The sequence below is a fragment of the Erpetoichthys calabaricus genome, chromosome 1 (genome assembly GCF_900747795.2).
Source record: "Erpetoichthys calabaricus chromosome 1, fErpCal1.3, whole genome shotgun sequence".
NCBI lineage: Eukaryota > Metazoa > Chordata > Cladistia > Polypteriformes > Polypteridae > Erpetoichthys > Erpetoichthys calabaricus.
Window position 1 is genome coordinate 264,486,932 of NC_041394.2, and position 21,559 is coordinate 264,508,490.

Genomic DNA, 21,559 nt, shown 5'->3' on the forward strand with positions numbered 1-21,559 from the left:
GTACACCATAACACCACAGAGTAAAAAAAAAATAATACAGTTTCTCTCAAAATAAACAACATTTTGTGGATTCAATAAAATTGCAATTATTTAAAAAAATAAATAATTAGGTGGTCATGTTTTAATTTTTTCCTTTAAATTGGAAAACATCCACCCATCCACTCATCCATTATTTGAAACCGCCTAATAAAATTCCATCCATCCATCCCGCTATATCCCAACTACAGGGTCATGGGGGTCTGCTGGAGCCAATCCCAGCCAGCACAGGGAGTAAGGCAGGAAACAAACCCCGGGCAGGGTGCCAGCCCACAACAGCTAATAAAATTCCAGCTGCTAAATTTCCAGTTCCCTCCATTATCTTAAAAATGTGCAGTCATGTTTTTTTATTAATAGCTCCAAAATGAATGTGTGTGCTCTAAGATGTATGAACTGCACCTAAAGCCCAGTGTTTCTACGTTCTCTGTAGTACATAAAACATTGTAAGAAAATTGATACTATAATATTGGACCCAAAACACACATCTCTGGGATGCTCATGCAATATCTTGTGCTGACACCTGTGCTCTTTTTTTGTCTTAAGTTTAATTAAAATCAGTATGCACAAAGGAGTAGCGAGGAAAATATGCTTTGGGTATTCACCTAACAGAGAGCCGTTCAGAGTTCATTTTTAATTAATTTTCCCTAGTAGTTTTTAAAAGGCCTAAACCTTACTTTGTAAGTTCATTTTAATATAATGCTAGCCCTGTACGAGTGATCATTGGCATGTGAGTGATGGAGTAGCATACCATATATGGTTGATTCCAGTCTTCTGCCTAAGTTGAGATAATCACCTTGAAACCCTATAATGGAATAAGTTGTTTTATAAAGTGAATGAATGAATTAAACTATATTAAATGCATGCTTTTTAATTTTGTGAGCTATGTCCTCTTTTGGTCTTTTTTCCTATTTTACTTTTCTCTACTGCCTCACCAATTATTGTTGCAGTTAGGATAAAAATTGTTGTTTCTTCCACAAATATATTATACAGGATGCTACACATAAACAACAAATGTATGGTTTGATCCCATATAATGTGTCAATGAATCAGTTTTGTTCTTACTTGTTATCATCACGCTTGCTGAAATATACTGCACTGTGTTAAAGCATTCGGTGTCCTAAGTCATTAATTCTGCTCTTAGTGTTGCATTGGTTTGCTCACAGTTGTGCCCCAGCTGCTCATTAAATTATTTTGTTTCCAAACTTGCTTATGCCTATACAGGCAGCATCAGGTGCAAGATGTAGGTCTCTCTCTGTGAAAAGAACATATAATTGGAAGTGGCAGAGGTTGAAATACACCAACTATAGCCTGAAACCATCAGTCATCAAGGTAACTTTCCTACTATTGCAAAACAAGACGCATAGCTGTGAGAGCTTTGTTTGGGAACCTTAATTCAAATAAATTTAAATAAACAACTAAATATATTTACAAGACAAAAGTCTTTATTTTTTAGTACAAACAATAAAAAAGTTCTTAAAATATATGATGTCCTTACTTCTGTCAACCTTTACAAACACTGTATAAATAAGTTTAAAGTTAAAGATTGGTAAGGAATCACTTTATATAGTATGTTCTTAAAATGTTTGCAAGGCAATTTCATTTAAAATATGTAGAAAAAAACTCTTAAAAGGAAGCTGTGGTCATGTTAGGTACAGAAATTGGAGGGAAGAAATGTTGGGGTGCCAACTGGGTTATCCTGTTTAATGTTAGTTATTGCAATAAACAAAAACGGCACATGATGACACAATAACAAAACAGAAATGCTGGGGGTCCAAAATGAGACTTCTGTGGCTGTCTAGTTTTTATGCTCCTCCCACCAGATGGGGCAGAGTCAATTACCCTCACTGGGCGTTTTCTCCTGGTTGCAGGAAGGCAAAGGAGACAATACCATTAATGACAGCATCCCTTCTCATCCCAGGGTGGGACTGCTTACCCAAGATGAGTCAGGAGGGTGATCCTCAGACATACTGGACATAGGTCTGCAGTGAGTTTTCACATGAAGCAATCTGCAAGGACTTCCTATAAAACAGACTAAAATTATTGTAAGGATAAAACTGAAAATGGCAATCATAGTAATTCATGTTTTAAAAGTAGTGGCTTTAAAGAACCAATTCATAAAGAAAGTTTAACTTTATTTGAAAGTAATTTGAATACAATTTCAAATGAACATGTGGTATTAGTGCAAGGCACTTATTTGAAATGTCAGGCATTATTTCTTCCATTTATGTATTATGTATACTTAGGCAGACCTGCTTTATGCCAGAGGAAATCTTTTGCCTACTAAGTTAATTCTTCATGAAATATATTATATTTGTCCTTGGCAGGTTATTTTTTTTTTAAGTCTGACCGTGTTCTTAATGACTTTCTACTTTATACCTTTTCTTCCTAAAACTTTTATCCATTAGGATAATAAATAAACACATAAATTATAGTCAGAAATAATAATTCATAAAGACATTTTTTAAATAATAAAACTCAATTAACTCTCAATTAGTAAATCATAAATAACCATGCAACAAAGTGAAACTCATTGTATCCATGATTTTGTCATTTATCACCATAGTAAAAATTAATCAAGTGAACATTATTAAATCCAGTCAGTTTTCCATGACTTTCACCTCACTGTCACATTCTTATGTATGAAGCAGTGCTGCCTGGATGCAAAAAACACTCTAATGGCCTTTTTTATGTCTTCAAATTTAATACACCATTTAAATTTGTATATTTCGATATTAACAAATTTGACCTAATCACTCTGGTGCACACACACTAAAACTATAAATGTAAACCAACACATCATTTAAAATATTTAGAAGGAGACAAGAGATGCCTCAAGTGACTTTCATGTATGTGTTCTTAATTAATGATTTGCTTTTGGCAAAGAATGAAAATAACTTCTAATTTAAGGGTTACATTATTTCTTTCTTAATTACTTCTTGGCACTCTGAAAACTTATTCATTGTGCTTAGCCCTTTCCATGACACTTTTTGTGAGTTTATGAGATTGTGAATGTGTGTGTGTGTGTAACTGTACACATTGTTAAGCACAGGCATTTAGGCAACAAGGTGCTGGAAGCATAGACACAACAGGAACTTTCAAAAATAAAATCCATACTGGAACTTGGAGAAAGCAACCCCAAATGCCACTGTATACAGGCAGGGGTCAGTAGAGAACATGTGTATAGGCCACATGCTTGAGCAGTGCTAAGTGAATATTCTGTAGACACTTAACACTAGAATTACCAGAGCCAATGAAAAAACGTGTAAATCTGGCCCACCTTAAATCCCTTCGCACCTCTCCGTCAGCCTCTTTTGTCTTGTAAATGTGTCAATAAACCCAAGCAGCCTGCTACACCGTCCCCTCACCGCCTCAGAACGAGCAAGACGTTCTCCCAGTTCCTAACTTGATTGTTTATCTGGGAGTGAGTTACCCAGAATTGTAAGGGGAAATAATTTGATGTGTGTTTTGTGTCTACAACAATCTATGTAAACATATCGTTAAAAAAGAAATGTTTTCATGTTTTAGGAATAAATAATAAAATGTTAACATGAACTGTATAATGTGTGAAGTTCAGAGAGGCGGTGGGGGCATGGTATAGCACGCTGCTTGCTGCTTGGGCTTATTGACACATTTAGAAGACGAAAGACGCTTACTGACCTTCTACCGCTCGTCCATTGAGAGCCTGCTGACGTACTGTATCACAGTATGGTACAGCAGCTGCACCATGGCAGACAGGGAGAGACTTCAGCGAGTAATAGAGGCAGCACAAAAGATCATCGGCTGCCATCTCCACTCCTTGATGGACATTTACATCTCCCGCTGCCTCAGCAGAGCAAAAAACATCATTAAGGACAGCTCCCACCCTGGCTCTGATCTGTTTGACCTGCTGCCCTCAGGGAGACGCTACAGGTGCATCACAACAAGGACAAACAGACTCAAGAACAGTTTTTCCCAAAAGCCATAACCATTCTAAACTCACACATGCACTGACTACACAGTCTAACCCCCCAACCCCTGGACTTCCTTCTATCCATCAACTGTGCAATATCCAATATCTAAATGGTACTGATAATAACTGTGTAATATCTGCATACTGTACAATCTGTACAGGTCCAACATCCACTACTCACTGCACATGATCATCATTATTGTGCAATATTTAAATTATGTGCAATAATCCAATAGTGCAATAGTTATTTATTCTTTCCAGTGTTTAAATAATGTGCAATAACTCGATTTAGTTATTATTCTTTCCATTTTTATATAGAGTCGCAGAATTTTTTTTTTTTGCAACTTTTTGCACCATTTGTTTATTTGTTTACTTACTTATTGTGTTCTACATATATGTCTGCACTGAAGGAGCTGCTTTTAATCTCATTGTACATGTGTATAGTGACAATAAAAGACATTCTATTCTATGGAGAGGTGCAAGCAGATTTAAGGTGGGCTGGATTTACAAGTTTTTTCGTAGGCTCTGGTAATTCTAGTGTTAAGTAAGAGAGTGGTCATAGAGGTGTCCAGAAGACTGAAAGTGTTTCCCCCAAACTGTTAGGAGGACAGGCAGTATAACAGCTGCCAAGGATGCTTGGTCCTTTAATGGTAAGTTGGTACTCAGAGTTGCAAGGACATGTGAGACCACCAAAGAAATTTAAGAAAAGTATTTCTATCTAAAGAAATATTCCAGGGATGGTGTTTAATGGCCACTACCTTTCAAAGATAGTAGTCAGAGTTACTAAACAGAAAACAGAGCAAAAACTTGAAAGTGGGCTATCAAGTGTAGCAGAAGTAGTATCTAAAGAGGCTCCTGAACCTATGGAACTTGGGAAAACAAGTATTAGTTTAATACAAGAATGAAAACACTCAAATGATGATAGCACCCATTCAAAAACAAAATGGTATCTCAATTGAAAGAAAATATAACGAGTAAGTAAAACTATAAGAGAAAAAACAAACATCAACACGAAATAAGTTAAACTGGAATCTAAATGACTTGGAAAAAAGCAAGGTCTTGAATAAAAATGTATTATGCCCAAAACGTTTAACAAAGTTACAAGAATCATAAGAAGTGTTAACTTACAATTCCATGCAATTGCTTTGGAGCGGTTCAAAATTATTAGGCACAGCGTATACAGAGAGTTCAGATATTTCAGAAATTATTTGGTTGTATTTTTTACACAATTTAAAAATAAATTTGACATCTTTCACAAAAAGCAAATTTTCAGAAAAAAAAGTCAGCCTTGAAAGAGTTCATTTTGGAGTTTGGAAGTGAGTTGAGGCAAAAGTTGAACCGGTAGGGAGCCACTGTGGTAATACCAAGGGTAAGTGCATGAAACACTTGTCTTGACCTTGATTTATTTATACAACAATAAGTAGTAAGCACCATATATATTATACTGCATATATTGTGAACTATTGGGCAGCACAATCACTTCAATTACAGAGAAAACATACATTCAGCCAGATACTGATTTTAAATTGCAGCATTAGTGTGTAGACTTGTGCAGTTCTCATATCACATTGTAAAAGGAACCTATAAAGCCAATGGGTTTATTATGCTGTAGCTTACAACACAGCTGTGTTTTTTACCTTGCAGATCCTTCATATAGCATGATGGAGATGCCTGAGAATTCTGTTAATTTCATTTCATTAGACAAGGATATACTCCCAAAACAACAGACACTCAAATAATATGACTCCGACGAGTGGAGAGTGTGGTTTGTATAGCAGTTTTTACAGTATACTAAGGATAGCGGCTTGTACATTATTTGCATATATTTTCTTTTCTATAGAAGTATAGATGTCTCCTACTTGTGGCATTGTTTTGGTTGGAGGTCTTTTATACGTTGGGTTTATGGTACACATTTTGTCTGTTTTTCGCATTTTTTTTCTTCTTGTAAATATTTTTTTGCGATTTATTGGACTTTGTTTTGTGCAGTATCTTCCTGACTGTTTTTCTTTCTTTAGGAAGACTACAATTTTTGTGTATATACATTTTTGTCTTTGATTATTTTCATTTTGGGACTGGCAGGAAGCACTGTAAATATTTTTGACTATTTTTGATAAGGACATTGCTTTTTGTGGGTTTTTTTTGGGCACCTGTAAATAAACCCCAACTATTGTTTTGAAATATCATCTTTCTGTGTTTCTGTCTCCATGTCTGCAACCTCTCAATTGTGATTCCAGTCAGTCCAGTGCTATAAGAGGCCCACTGTGTAGTCTGGGCCTGTTGCTCTGACATTACATGTGATGAAGACCATGGAGATGCTGCTGCTTCACCACCTGAGGCCACAGGTTCAACACGCCCTCGACCCTCTGCAGTTTGCATATCAGGAGAAGGTGGGAGCGGAGGATGCCATCATCTTTATGCTACATCAATCACTCTCCCACTTGGACAGAGGCAGTGGTGCTGTAAGAATTATGTTTCTAGACTTCTCTAGCGCCTTCAACACCATCCAACCTCTGCTCCTTAGGGACAAGCTGACAGAGATGGGAGTAGATTCATACCTGGTGGCATGGATCGTGGACTATCTTAAAGACAGACCTCAGTATGTGCGTCTTGGGAACTGCACGTCTGATATTGTGGTCAGCAACACAGGAGCACCACAAGGGACTGTACTTTCTCCGGTCCTGTTCAGCCTATATACATCGGACTTCCAATACAACTCGGAGTCCTGCCATGTGCAAAAGTTCGCTGATGACACTGCTATCGTGGGCTGCATCAGGAGTGGGCAGGAGGAGGAGTATAGGGACCTAATCAATGACTTTGTTAAATGGTGCGACTCAAACCACCTACACCTGAACACCAGCAAAACCAAGGAGCTGGTGGTGGATTTTAGGAGGCCCAGACCCCTCATGGACCCCGTGATCATCAGAGGTGACTGTGTGCAGATGGTGCAGACCTATAAATACCTGGGAGTGCAGCTGGATGATAAATTAGACTGGACTGCCAATACTGATGCTCTGTGTAAGAAAGGACAGAGACGGTTATACTTCCTTAGAAGGCCTTAGAAGATGCTGCAGATGTTCTATCAGACGGTTGTGGCGAGTGACCTCTTCTACGCGGTGGTGTGCTGGGGAGGCAGCATTAAGAAGAAAGACGCCTCACACCTGGACAAACTGGTGAGGAAGGCAGGCTGTATTGTTGGCATGGAGCTGGACAGTTTGGCATCTGTGGCAGAGTGACGGGCGCTCAGCAGGCTCCTATCAATTATGGAAAATTCACTGCATCCACTAAACAGTGTCATCTCCAGACAGAAGAGCAGCTTCAGCGACAGACTGCTGTCACTGTCCTGCTCCACTGACAGACTGAGAAGATCGTTCCTTCCCCAAACTATGCGACTCTTCAATTCCACCCAGGGGGGGTGGGACATTAACATTACACAAAGTTATTGTCTGTTTTTTACTTGCATTATTATCAATCTTTAATTTAATATTGTTTTTGTATCAGTAAGGTGCTGCTGGAGTATGTGAATTTCCCCTTGGAATTAATAAAGTATCTATCTATCTATCTATCTATCTATCTATCTATCTATCTAACCTTGCCACTGCATAGGGTGTCACAAGCTGATGCCCTGTCTGGAAAGTAAGTGACTTTTTTTGGGACTTTCTGTTGGCATCCCCTCCTCATAATAAATGCATGCAGGCCTAATATACTAAACACTCCGCACTTCTTACTTCATGGTCACGGAGGGTGGCTAATGAAGACACTTACCTTTTTGACAGGCAGACATGCGGCATCCACCAGGCCTGAAATGGACGCATGCCCAACCCGTCACCAGCGCTGCCCTGCATTAACCTGCTGAAGCCAAAGTTAAAAATCCTCGTGGAAACATACCCCCACATTTTGACAATTTAACACTAGAATTACCAGAGCCTACGAAAAAACTCGTAGATCCGTCGCTTCTTAAATCCGTTCACACCTGTCCGCCAGCGTCCTTTGTCCTCTAAATGTGCAGATAAAGACAAGCTGCCAGCAGCCGGCTATTCCATCCCCTCACTGGCTTAGAACGTGCATGAACTTCTGTCATCTTTACACTATACTTAAACCTTTTTTCTTTAATGTGGTAATGCCTTGATGTTAAATTGATACATACCAACTACCTAAAGATTGTTGCAGACCACGAACACCCCTTCATGACAATGGTGTTCCTGGATGATATAGGTCCCTTCAACAGGATAATTTGCCCTACCTCATGGCAAAAATTGTTCAGGAATGGTTTGAGGAACATGACAAAGACTTCAAAGTGTTGACTTGGCCTCCAAATTCCCCAGATCTCAATCCAATCGAGCATCATTTGTTTAACTCTCCTCCATTGTCAACTAACCATATAATGTTTAACAATAATGTTAAAGGACGTACAGTATATTATATTGTTAGAATCCTTTCACATCATTCAACTTTGTTTTATTGAGAGTTTTATGTAATCTGTATTTTTATATGTGTGCATTTTTATTAGGCTGTTCCACAGACACTTATTTTTGCTTGCTCCCTCTGTTTCACCTAAAGAACATCTATAGTAAATTATGCTCAATTCTGTTAGTTAATATTCTTTGTTAGCCTGAGCAAGCACCTGCTTTTTGGGTCACATTAATTAGAACTAATAGGTTTCATGCTGCCACTATACACCTTATAATTATAACAAAAGATAATAACTCAGAAAGATAAAGGACATTCCCTAGTTCCCAAGAGCATTCCGACTAAATATATTCTTTGGCATATAAACTGCACTACATTAAGATTTTTTTAGTACTATAACAACACAAATTGGTATAACTATGATTTAATAAGGATTACATGTACTGTAGTCTATTGGATAATGAATTGGACTGTAAACAAAGATCCTGCCAATTAACTCATGACCTCTTCCTCATTTCCTGACTCCAAGAGACTCACTTAACACACACCCATCACCTCCCCTGCTCCAGTTAAAGAAAACATTTAAACTGAAATTCTATATTTGTAAAGTGTCTTGGGATGTCATTCACAATAGAAAGGGACTATATAAAGTAGGTAAAGGTTGTTTTGCTTACGCAATCTACTATGTTAAGAAGCAGCAGTTATACTGCAATAAATAGAGATGGCAACTTTTTAAATGGGAAGGAATCAGAAGATGAAACACTGTCAAAAGAAAACAGGCAATATTCAAAACCAGAAATTTAAAATGCATTATCAACAAATCCAAACAAAATCCTAAATCAATGTCAAAAGACAAAGCTAAAGTTCTAATACAGGAAACCCTAACCAATATTTATCACAATCAAAGTTCTGAGGCAGTTTATCTAGGAAGTGAATTTGTGCTGCACTTTAAAACTAGAATTACCAGTCTACGAAAAAACTTGTAGATCCGGCCCACCTTAAAACCATTCGCACCTCTCTGCCAGCGTCCTTTGTCCTCTAAATGTGCCGATAAAACAAGCTGCAAGCAGCCGGCTATTCCATCCCCCCACCGACTTAGAATGTGCACGAGCATCTCCCAGCTCATGCCTGGATTGATTATCTGGGAGTGAAGTGGAATTTTAGAGTGGAAATAATAGCTCGTTATTTGGAACACACTCATTTCATGTGTGTACCGTTTCTACAGTAATCTTAAAACAGAAACTTTTTCATATTTTAGTAATAAATGTTACAAAATGTAGGCATAAACTATAGAATGTGTGAAGCATGAAGTCCAAACATCAAATAAACAATTTCTATTTTATTAATTTTCATTGTAATCATTCCATACAAACAGATCAATTTATAACCCAACAAATTTGAAGACAAATCAAACCCCACCCCTGAGAAGGAGAGCTTAGCTAAAGGAAAATTGCTTTAAGCTTTTTAATAAGGCAACATTAGACAAAAGAAGGGGAGAAGTAAATATCTATATAAATAAGAGATGGAGAAGGGAGTTAAATGCAATAATAGTTAATTCTCTTATTCTAAAATAATATTGATTAAATCCTGCCAAGTTTTGAAAAAATTTTGTACAGATCCTCTAACTGAAAATTTGATTTTTTCCAATTTCAAATAATATAAAACATCAGTTTCCCACTGACTTATAAGAGGAGAATTAGGATTCTTCCAATTTAACAAAATAAGTCTGCGTGCCAAGAGTGTAGTGAATGCAATCACCGTTTGTTTGTCCTTCTCCAATTCCAGTCCATCTGGAAGGACACCAAACACAGCTGTTAGTGGGTTAGGAGGGATTGTGATACTAAGGCTGTCTGAGAGGCACTTAAAAATTTTTGTCCAAAATGATGTTAGTTTGGTGCAGGCCCAGAACATGTGACCCAGTGAGGCAGGAGCTTGGTTGCAGCGCTCGCAGGTTGGATCCTGGCCTGGAAACATTTTGGACAGTTTTAAGCGAGACAGATGAGCTCGATATATAATTTTTAGCTGAATAATTCTATGCTTTGCGCATATAGAACTCGAGTGAATTCTCTGCTTTGCTACCTTCCACTCCTTTTCTGATATATTGATTAAGAGATCTTCTTCCCAATGTCCTCTTGGATCTTTGAAAGGTAGGGACTCTAATAAGATTTTATATATTGCGGAAATAGTGTTTGTTTCCTCGGAATTGAGCAGTATTTTTTCCAGCATTGTGGAGGGTGCAAGGTGGGGGAAATCGGGCAATTTCTGTTTAACAAAATTTCTAATTTGAAGATAGTAAAAGAAATGTGTAGCTGGGAGGTTAAATTTTGAACGTAATTGTTCAAAAGATGTAAATATGTTGTCTATATAAAGATCTCTGAGCATTTTAATCCCAAAACTTTTCCAGGTATTAAAAACTGGATATACTTGCGAAGGTTGAAAGAGGTGGTTCCCTTGCAGAGGTGCCACTGATAAAAGATTTTCCATCTTAAAATGCTTCCTAATTTGGTTCCATATTCTGAGTGAGTAAAGCACAATTGGGTTATTAGTATATTTGCGATAACTTTCATTTATTGGAGAGCAGAGCAGGGAATATAAAGAAGTACTACAGGATTTTACTTCTATTGCAGACCAAGCCTGTGTATGTGCATTTATTTGTGTCCAGGTTTTTATGGCTTGTATGTTTGCTGCCCAGTAATAAAACTGAAAATTAGGTAAAGCCATGCCACCTTCTGCCCGAGGTCTTTGTAGGGTTGCTCTTCGGATACGTGGGTGTTTTGAGTTCCAAATGAATGAGGTTATTATTGAATCTAACTGTTTAAAAAACGATTTATTGATATATATTGAAATGTTTTGAAATAAAAAGAGAAGTTTAGGAAGGATATTCATCTTAACGATGTTAATTCTTCCGGCTAGAGTGAGATGAAGGGTTGACCATCTATGCAAGTCTTGCTTAATTTTTTCCATACAGACGCCAAAATTTTGTTGATAAAGAGCTTTATGTTTACTTGTGATATTTACCCCTAGGTATTTAAACTGATCTGCTATGGTAAAAGGTAGGGTGTCTAATTTATTATTATATGCTTGTGAGTTCACTGGAAAGAGTATACTTTTATTCAGATTAATTCTAAGACCAGATATCTTTTGAAATTCTGTTAGTGCTGTTAAAACAGCAGGGACAGTGTTTTCTGGGTCCGATATATATAAGACCATATCATCTGCATATAAAGAAATTTTCTGTTCCAGTCCTTCTCTGACAATCCCCTTTATCTGATGAGAATTTCGGCAGTGAACCGCCAGTGGTTCAATAGCGATTGCAAACAACAGTGGCGACAAGGGACATCCTTGTCTGGTACCACGTTCTAGTTTAAAGTAGTCTGAGCAAATTTTATTAATACAAACTGAAGCTTCTGGACTGGTATACAGTAGTTTAATCCAAGCACAAATATTCGGGCCAAACCCAAATTTCTCCAATGCAGTGAAAAGGTAATTCCATTCGATCATGTCAAATGCCTTTTCTGCGTCTAATGATAGTAATATCTCTGGGGTGTTTGATTTTGCTGGTGAATATATAACATTAAACAAGCGTCGGAGATTTGAAGATAGATGTCAGCCTTTAATAAATCCAGTTTGATCTTGTGATATTACCGAGGGCAGCACTTTCTCCATCCTTCTAGCTAGGATTTTTGAGAGTATCTTAACATCATTATTCAGGAGTGAAATTGGTCTATATGATGCACATTGTAACAAGTCCTTATTTTGTTTAGGAAAGACGGTGATTAATGCTTGTCGAAATGTTTGAGGTAGTATTTGGTGGTCTTTAGCTTCTGTAAATGTTACCAATAAGAGTGGAGCTAGCTGAGTGGAGAATTTCTTATAAAACTCTACGGGGTAACCATCAGGGCCTGATGATTTCCCGCTTTGTAGTGACTTTATAGCATCTAGTAATTCTGTTAGCGTTAGAGGTTTATCTAATTCCTCAGCACTTAAAGCATCTATTTGTGGTATTTGTGAATTATCCAGAAATGCATTAGATTGCGTGTTGTCTTCTTTGGGCTCAGTGGAATATAAAGACTTATAGTAATCTCTAAATGTGTGCATTATTTTATTATGGTCGATGATTTCTTCTCCATTCTTGTTGGTGATTACTGGTATTGCATTGTGAACTTCTTGTTTATGAATTTGTTGAGCTAAAAGCTTATTAGCTTTTTCTCCGTGTTCATAGTAATGCTGTCTAGACTTATAAATAAGTTGTTCAGTTTCTTTAGTTGTTAAGATGTTAAGTTCTGTATGCAGGGCCTGCCTTTTCCTGTGAAGAGCTTCACTTGGACGCCTGGCTTGTTCTTCATCTATTCTAGTAATTTCATTTCTTAGCTCTGACACTTTCTTGGTTTCTAATTTATTTCTATGGGAAAGATATGAAATAATCTGGCCTCTTAGGAAAGCCTTTAGAGTTTCCCAGAGTGTTCCTGCAGAAACCTCTGTAGACGTGTTTGTCTCTAGGAAGAAGCTGATTTGTTTGGATATAAATTCTGTGCAGTTCTCGTCTGCCAATAAAAGAGGGTTAAGACGCCATCTGCGAGGTGAGTACGAGGGGCTTATTGATTTTAGCTCCAAGACTAGAGGGGCATGGTCAGAGATAACAATTGTGTCATATTTGCATGATTTAATTGTAGGCAGGAAATTATTATCTATAAAAAAATAATCAATTCTTGAGTAGCTATAATGCACTGGTGAGTAGAACGAATATGTTCTTGAGTTTGGGTTAAGAAACCTCCAGGGGTCTGATAAGTTGTGATCATTTAAAAACTGTGTAATTATCTTTGCAGTATTAGATGTCGTCCCCCCTGTCACGGGAGTCCTATCTAAGAGTGGATTTAAAACACAATTAAAGTCCCCAGCCATTATAATTTTATGAGTGTTCACATTGGGAATGGATGCAAATAGATTTTGCATGAATTCCTTATCATCAACATTGGGTGCATAAACATTTATCAAAATCATTTTACTGTTATATAAGTTGCCCATGACCATCACATATCTCCCTTCAGGGTCCGACACTACCTCTGATGCTACAAATGGAACTGTTCTGTGTATGAGAATTCCCACCCCTCTAGTTTTCTTTATAAAGCTAGAATAACAATTTCACAAAAAGTTTAAGAACAATACAACAGTTTCTGTGGCGTAGCGGTAAGATTTGCTGTCTCAGAACACAGCAGGCTTACTGTCCATCAGAGACCTGAGTTCGATTCCCTGTTGAGGAGAAAGTGTTGTTTTTATTCTTTTTAACCTCAAACGGACATAAAATGTATAAATTGGTATGCACTGTCAGTTATGAGATTGTTATATTTTCATGTGGGATGCTCCTTTTAAAATATATCGGGGTAATTACATTCACGGCATTCGTAGTCTGTGTCACAATCTGATTGTATGGGTGGTTACCTACCAGGTAACGCTTGCATAAAAGTCACTAGAGCTGGGAAAACCTAGTGAACGTTCTGCAATGGTGGGGGATGGAATAGCTGGCCGCTTGCTGCTCATCTTAATCAGCACATTTAGAAGACAAAAGATGCTGGCGGAGAGGTGAGAACGGTTTTAAGGTGGGCCTTAAAGTTTTTTCGTGGTAAGTCTAGTGTTAAATTATGCTCCAATTGAGCTACAGGTCACAACCTTCCATACAACAGTCCCTAATAACAGGTCACCCCATCACAGCAACAAAGCCACACAATGGTGGCTTCCGTGAAAAACTAAAATGGTGAAGGTAAAGATGCTAACATACTTCAAATATATTTTTAAACAGAAAAACAGGATTTTAAGGGGGCCGTTACACACAGAGTACCGTGATTTCTTACCAGCAGTGTTTGGTGTGTACTAGTAATGTTTTCGAGCGTACTCATCCCATAATTCCAATATTTCCACATCCCACTCTTTGATCTCATGTTATCTTATTGTGGTGCTCGAAATTCTAAGGGGGTCCTTCCCCCCTTTCTCTTTTGAACTGAATAAATATATTTGGTAACACTTTACATTAAGTGTCCATAATTATACTGTAACTACTATGTAATTACCCGCTTCCAAAAGATGAATTTATTGCTGAAAAATGCAAAATCTAGAGGGGCACCTTCTTGACATGTTTTGCTTAAACAAGTATTTGTCACATTCTTGTAGTTGTGTTACATTATTTATTGTTGAAATTTTGGGCTATTATTATACCCATTCCTAACATAATACTGCCAAACTTGCATCATTCAATCAAGGAACACAGGGCCGCAGAGCCATTCCAAGAATCACCGGGCACAAGGCAGGAAACAGCCCAGGATGGGGAGCCATCCCATTGCAAGACCCACTGACAAACATACCAGCAGTCACACTTTCACACATATGGCCACGTAACCCAACCTACATGTCCCTGGGATGTGGCAGTAAAACCCATGAAGAAGACATAGGGAGACATGGGTAGAATGTACAAATTTTACACACATATCTCCAGACAGAATTCCATCTCAGGATAATGGATCTGTGAGGTAGAAGCGTTAACCATTTTGCAAAGGTGTTTTCGCCATTTAAAACAGATTTTGAAATATCATCGAAAACCTATGCAGTTATCACTGCAATTCTCCAATAAAATTGCCCAGACCATGGAACATCTGTTACATAGTTGTAGTTACATACCCTGATGTTTTTATTACATTTTGAAAGTACAGATACAATGTAACTATGTAAGTACACTTGGTTTTGGATCAGTAATAAATTGTTACATTGTAATTATATACACTGTGGAATAACAATGACAACTGAGTAATTAACTATAGTGTTATCTTGTAACAGAAAAACAGCATAACACTAAGAAAAAAAAAATAAAACAAATCCACATTACAATAGCAGCAGGGGAACATAATTTAGTGGTTAATTTGTTTTTCTGTTTTTTGTGTTGTTTCTATGGACCTTTATAATTAAAATAAATCACTAAAGACAATTGTTAAAATGATTTAGTTATTATTTACTGGCTAGTTAAATTGAGTGTATTTCCTCTTTAAAGTTCATTGAACATTCAGGACACAGTTTCTAGTTTATGTTTAGGTCTCATTTACCATTTAGATCAGCATCAAGAATCTAATCTTACATATTAACTGTAAAGACAGCACAGTGAGCAAGCATGAGAAACTTCACAATTATGGAATGCTGATTCAGTGGAAGTTGAATCTACTAAAGTCTCTCCAGTACCCTGTTTATTAGCACTAGCCCTTCACAATTCTATTCAGATGCCATAGAATTAACAATCTCCATTTTTCTTGTATCACCATGCTGTTGTAAATAAATATATATAATTTTTTTGTGCAGTTTCTCAATGAAACATGAAATTGTACCATTAATTCCTAGTATCAGTCTTTGAGTTTATTTCCCCTAAAGCCATTATTTGCTGCCTTGTAGACAGGAACCAGCCTACTGACGCAACCTCTAGGAGTTCACCAACAAACTGATCAGAACTGGTCAAAAAACAGTATTTTCAACATTAATTAACAGATATACAATACATTAGCTTTCTCCTCAGAGTACACTTGGTATTACTGTAAATGGTTTCCATGTTGCTGTAAAAGATTGTACATAACAAAGATGTATTTGAAGTTTTTATCTATTTTTTTATATAATAATATATGGTTTCTATGGACAGAGTGGTGGCTCTGAGGTTGCCGGTTCGAATCCTGTAAACACCAAAAGTGACTCTACTTTGTTGGGCCCTTGAGCAAGGCCCTAAACCTGCAATTGCACCGTCTTGGGTATGACGTTAATCTGCATGTAGGCCCTCCAACCTGCAGGGAAAACCTGGGGGTTGTTGGCAGAATTGGCACCAGAGCCACCATAAAAAACCTCACATTGGTTCCATTCCGTCTGAACTAGTGTAGTGCTGAGGTGTCACCCATTGCATGGCTTCACTTTGGTAGCAATCTGTATCAGAGCGTGCTCCTAACCTCTCTCTCTTACTGTCAACACCACACCTAACAAGCTTAACATAATGTTTGACTTGATTAAATAGTATTACTTTACAGCTAGACCCCTGGAACAATTATCCAGTTGCCAGAAAGTGAAAATGTTTGTACAGTTTTGTATTTATACAGTTGTACAGGTACAGTTTGTATCTAATCTATGTCATCTGTTACCAATCTTTTTTGAAAGTTACCAGCCTTATCCACAGTTGCTCTGAAGAACACTGAATACTCCAGGGGCCTCATGCATAACGCTGTGCGTAGAATTCACACTAAAACATGGCATACGGACAAAAGCGAAAAAATCTGCATGCACACAAAAAAAAAAAAACAGGTGCATAAATCTGTACATACACCAACTTCCACGTTCTTCTGCTCCATAAATCTCGGTCAGCGTGAAAAATAACGTGTGTGCATGCGCCTGCCGTCCCACCCCAGTGTATCCAGTGTAATAGTGACACACAGAGAGAAGTGTGTACATTGCAACAGGTATACTTGTCATAAACGTAGAAAGGATGGTCCTTGGGTGTGTGGGAACTGTTAACATTTGAATCTGATGATGGCGTATAGCGCAGAACTGTACTCTGTACTACTCTTTCCTCTGCATGTCCTAGAGTACAAAAACAAAACAGCACCATGCAGCAACATGTGAAGACTGGCAAGACTGGGGGAAAAAAACGCGGTCACTGATTACAAGCGCAAGAAGGCATGCGAATGAATACGAATAATGTTGCATCAGTGAAACAATGTTTTCCAAAATGTAATATACAGATCATAAAATGAGTTATTCCAAATATAATATATACCTATGTCTGTTTTTTTGTCAGTGCGGCTTTGACATCATGGACCATAAAGTGCATACTAATTCAGCGTGAGCAGGAACACTCAATAAAACTGAATAAAAAAAATTTCAAGTGACAGTGAGATACGAGGAAGGCAGTGTTTTTGTGTCAGCTTTTATCCCTCCACATCAGGGAATTTCTAGTTCCATTGTCTCAAAACACCACTCACATCTACAGTTATTCCCAGTTTCAGATTAAAAAGTAACCGCGTCAGATCTGGGGCAGGGAGTGGGTGTTGTATTGTGACTGTGATTGAGAGAAAAAAAAAGCTAACTTTTGCAAGTGCTATAAATTTACACTGGCTGTTACAGACACAAATCAAATGTATGTTTTTATTGTAAAATGTTAACAATAAGAGCAGCTCACTACTCAAAACGGTAAACTTGCCGGGGAGCTGGTTTCAAACTCACGACCTCCAGATTATAATTCAGCGGATCTTACCGCTGCACCACAGAAGCTGTCGTATTGTATTTGCACCTTTTGTGAAAGTGTTTATTTGATACTTAGTCATCAGCCTTCACACATTATACAGTTCATGTCTACATTTTTTTATTTATTACTAAAACATGAAAAACATTTCTGTTTTAATGATGTGTTTACATGGATTGTCGTAAACACAAAACACACATCAAATTATTTCTCCTTACAATTCTGGGTAGCTCACTCCTAGATAATCAATCAAGGAAGGAACTGGGAGAACTTCTTTTCTTGCTCGTTCTGAGGCGGCGGGGGGGGGGGGCGGGGTTTGCTGGTATAGCTTGCTGCTTGGGCTTATCGACACATTTCGAAGACAAAAGATGCTGATGGAGAGGTGCAAAGAGATTTAAAGTGGGTCAGATTTACAAGTTTTTTCGTAGGCTCTGGTAATTCTAGTGTTAAATAGACAGGTTTTTACTGATATCTATTGGGGGCGACTGTACTCTTCTTGTAATTTCTTACAAAGGAACCTTTAAAATTTCAACAACAGTTCAAACAATCAATTTTAATTTAAAAGATAAAAATTACAGGTAAGAAAGGAACAGAGATCAAAACACCACAAAGATAAGGACAGAACAGGCATTAAAGGACTGGTGAGCTTTGTTGGGCTGAATGTTCTTGTCTAAAATTTTCTGATTATCTATTGAATAAGATTAAATGCAAAAAATATTAAGAGCTACAGAATTTTAAAATGACAGCTATTGCATTTGCCCTTCAACGTTTTTTAAACAATTACACTTAAGATGTATAGAACCATTTTTTAAATTACTCTTTCATTAATGAAATAATAAGGAAATAAAAATAATACTTTTTTGTAAAATACATCATACATGTCCTGTTTCTTAATTAAGGTTTTTTTTTTCCAAATAAATTGTGTAATTCTTCTACATATTGTTTACTCTTTTCTTATCTGCATTGAATTTTTTCTTTGAAAACACTGTGTTCCTGATTTCCTTTGTGAGCTTTTAACAAATTATGCTGACTGCATGCTAAACATTGCATAAGGATTATTTTCTCAATGAATTAAGTAATAACTGGAATTTTCAAATTTTATTAAGTCTCTGCAGGGTAAAGATTAGGTCTGAAACTGACAAATTCCAGAGAAAACAACCTAACTGAAGTGTAATTCTGATTTTATCCTATTCATTTTTAGCCATTACACTGTAAATTACATAATAGTCTAACATTGCACACATAGGCAAAGATTACATAAGTCAAGGTATATATTTTGCTGCTAAAATGATGCAAGGTATATACAGTTATGTTTTTTCTCTATAAGCAACAATTCTAGGCTTTAACACTAGAATTACCAGAGCCTACGAAAAAACTCGTAAATCCGTCCCACCTTAAATCGCGTCTTAAATCCGTTTGCACCTCTCCGCCACAGTCCTTTGTCATCTAAATGTGCTGATAAACAAAAACTACTAGCAGCCAGCTATTCCATCCCCCCACCGACTTAGAATGAACTTCTCTCCTAGCTCAAGCCTTGCCTTGATTTGATTACCTGGGATTGAAGTGGAGTTTTACAGTGGAAATAATTCTAGCGTTATTTGGAATACACGCATTTCATGTGTTCCATTTCTATAGTAGGCTGTGCAAAGACATTTTTAAAACAGAAACGTTTTTCATATTCTAATAGTAAATGACAAAATGTAGGCATAAACTATATAACGTATGAAGCCTGAAGTCCATATATCAAAGAAACACTTTCACAAAAGGTACAAATAAGAGAACACGTGTGCTTTTCTTCAAAAAAAATATAACTGCACAAAAAAAAAGCCGCGTTAGCATGCCACATTGACACTCTTACTACAACCGCCGCGGTGGCGTAATGGTATCAGCTCCTGACTGGGGATCGGAGGGTGGCGAGTTCGATCCCGCACGGCTCCACTTCGAGAAATAAACTGCTCTCATTCATACAATTTTAGAATAACAACATAAATTTGATTTCAGTCTGTAACAGCCGGTGTAACTTATGATACTGGTAAAGGTTAGCTTTTTTTTTTTTTTTTTTAATTCACTTTTCATTCTCGCGCTATAGGTCTGCAGTGTATCACGATGCATACTACCCCCCCCAAAAGGGTTCTGACACACAAACGCTGGCGAAGCTGCCTTCTTCGTATCTCACCGTCACTTGAAATCAGCAGTTCTTAGCGCACGTGTTCTCTTATTTGTACCTTTTGTGAAAGTGTTTCTTTGATATATGGACTTCAGGCTTCATACGTTATATAGTTTATGCCTACATTTTGTCATTTACTATTAGAATATGAAAAACGTTTCTGTTTTAAAAATGTCTTTGCACAGCCTACTATAGAAATGGAACACACATGAAATGCGTGTATTCCAAATAACGCTAGAATTATTTCCACTGTAAAACTCCACTTCAATCCCAGGTAATCAAATCAAGGCAAGGCTTGAGCTAGGAGAGAAGTTCATTCTAAGTCGGTGGGGGGATGGAATAGCTGGCTGCTAGTAGTTTTTGTTTATCAGCACATTTAGATGACAAAGGACTGTGGCGGAGAGGTGCAAACGGATTTAAGACGCGATTTAAGGTGGGACGGATTTACGAGTTTTTTCGTAGGCTCTGGTAATTCTAGTGTTAAGCCATTTATTTTAAAATTGTAATACTATATAAAAGTTTTATTTTCTGATAATGAAAAACACTTACCTACTATAAATAACGTGGACTCTGAAACTACTGTATTTTGTGGCACTTGTCCTTTTTTAGAGAACCATTCCCACCCTTTATTCAAGTCAGTCTGTTGCCTTCTCTCTGCTCTTACTGCTTAGAGGTGAAAAGATGTCTTAAGATGTGTAATTCGCCTTTGTAATAAGTACAAAATGTATACCAATCTTTACACATAGTGATGGCTCAAAGAACTGTGGATTTTTTATTAAATTTATATTACATTTTCAGATTTTTTTTAATTTACTAATTTTTATAGTTTGTAAGATTTTTTAAGCATTATTAGTGGTGCCCAAGTTTAAGATTTCAGTTTTACTTTTTCTAACAAGTAGGTTAGATTAAGGTTAGGTTTATTATCACAGAGGGATGCATTAGGAAAGTACAAAAACATAAGGTATTGTTACACAGACTCAATAAAATAAAGATAAAACAACTGACAGCCAGTGTTATCACACACACACACAAACACACAGATTAGTTCAAAGAATAATAATTACTTTTAAAGTCCACATAGTAATAATTAAGAATTAAGCACAGCAACATCCCTAGAAGTAATAGAATTCAATATGCTTATAGCTCTGGAAATAAACAAGTTTTTAAATCTGTTGCTGTTTACCCTCGGAAACCTAAATCTGCAGCCTGATGGCAACAGCTGAAATTTAGGAAAAAAGATGGCGAGTCTCTTACAGAACTGAGGCTGTCTTTTTCTAAGCTGTTTGTAAAACAGGTTTCATTCACCTTAGTCAAGAAAGTGAATACTTTTTTTGATGGTGATTTGAATTTCAAATAGCTTGTCACAGCATCCTAAATGCCTAAATATCAGTAACAGGTTACCCATTTTTCGTTTGGTTTTATTATTTGTTTTTAATTTTACTACCATGTAAGACATTTTGCAAGATTTTTTCTTTGGAATCACTGTTTTGTGCATGTGATTAATTTTCTATATGATCTGTGACATCACGACAGCAACAATGGTTAAATGGTTAAAGTTGTGTCCAAATTTTGTTGGAAGATAAACAAAAAACTTTGCTTTTGAACATTCTTGTTTTGTCAGAATATTCCAGTTTTTAATTTAGTTTTTCTTATGACTTGGTGCATCATATTCAAAAGAGACAAACAAATTGCAAAATTCAATCTGTTCATTTTTATTATTTCTAACTTTGGCTTTGTGTGACTTTTA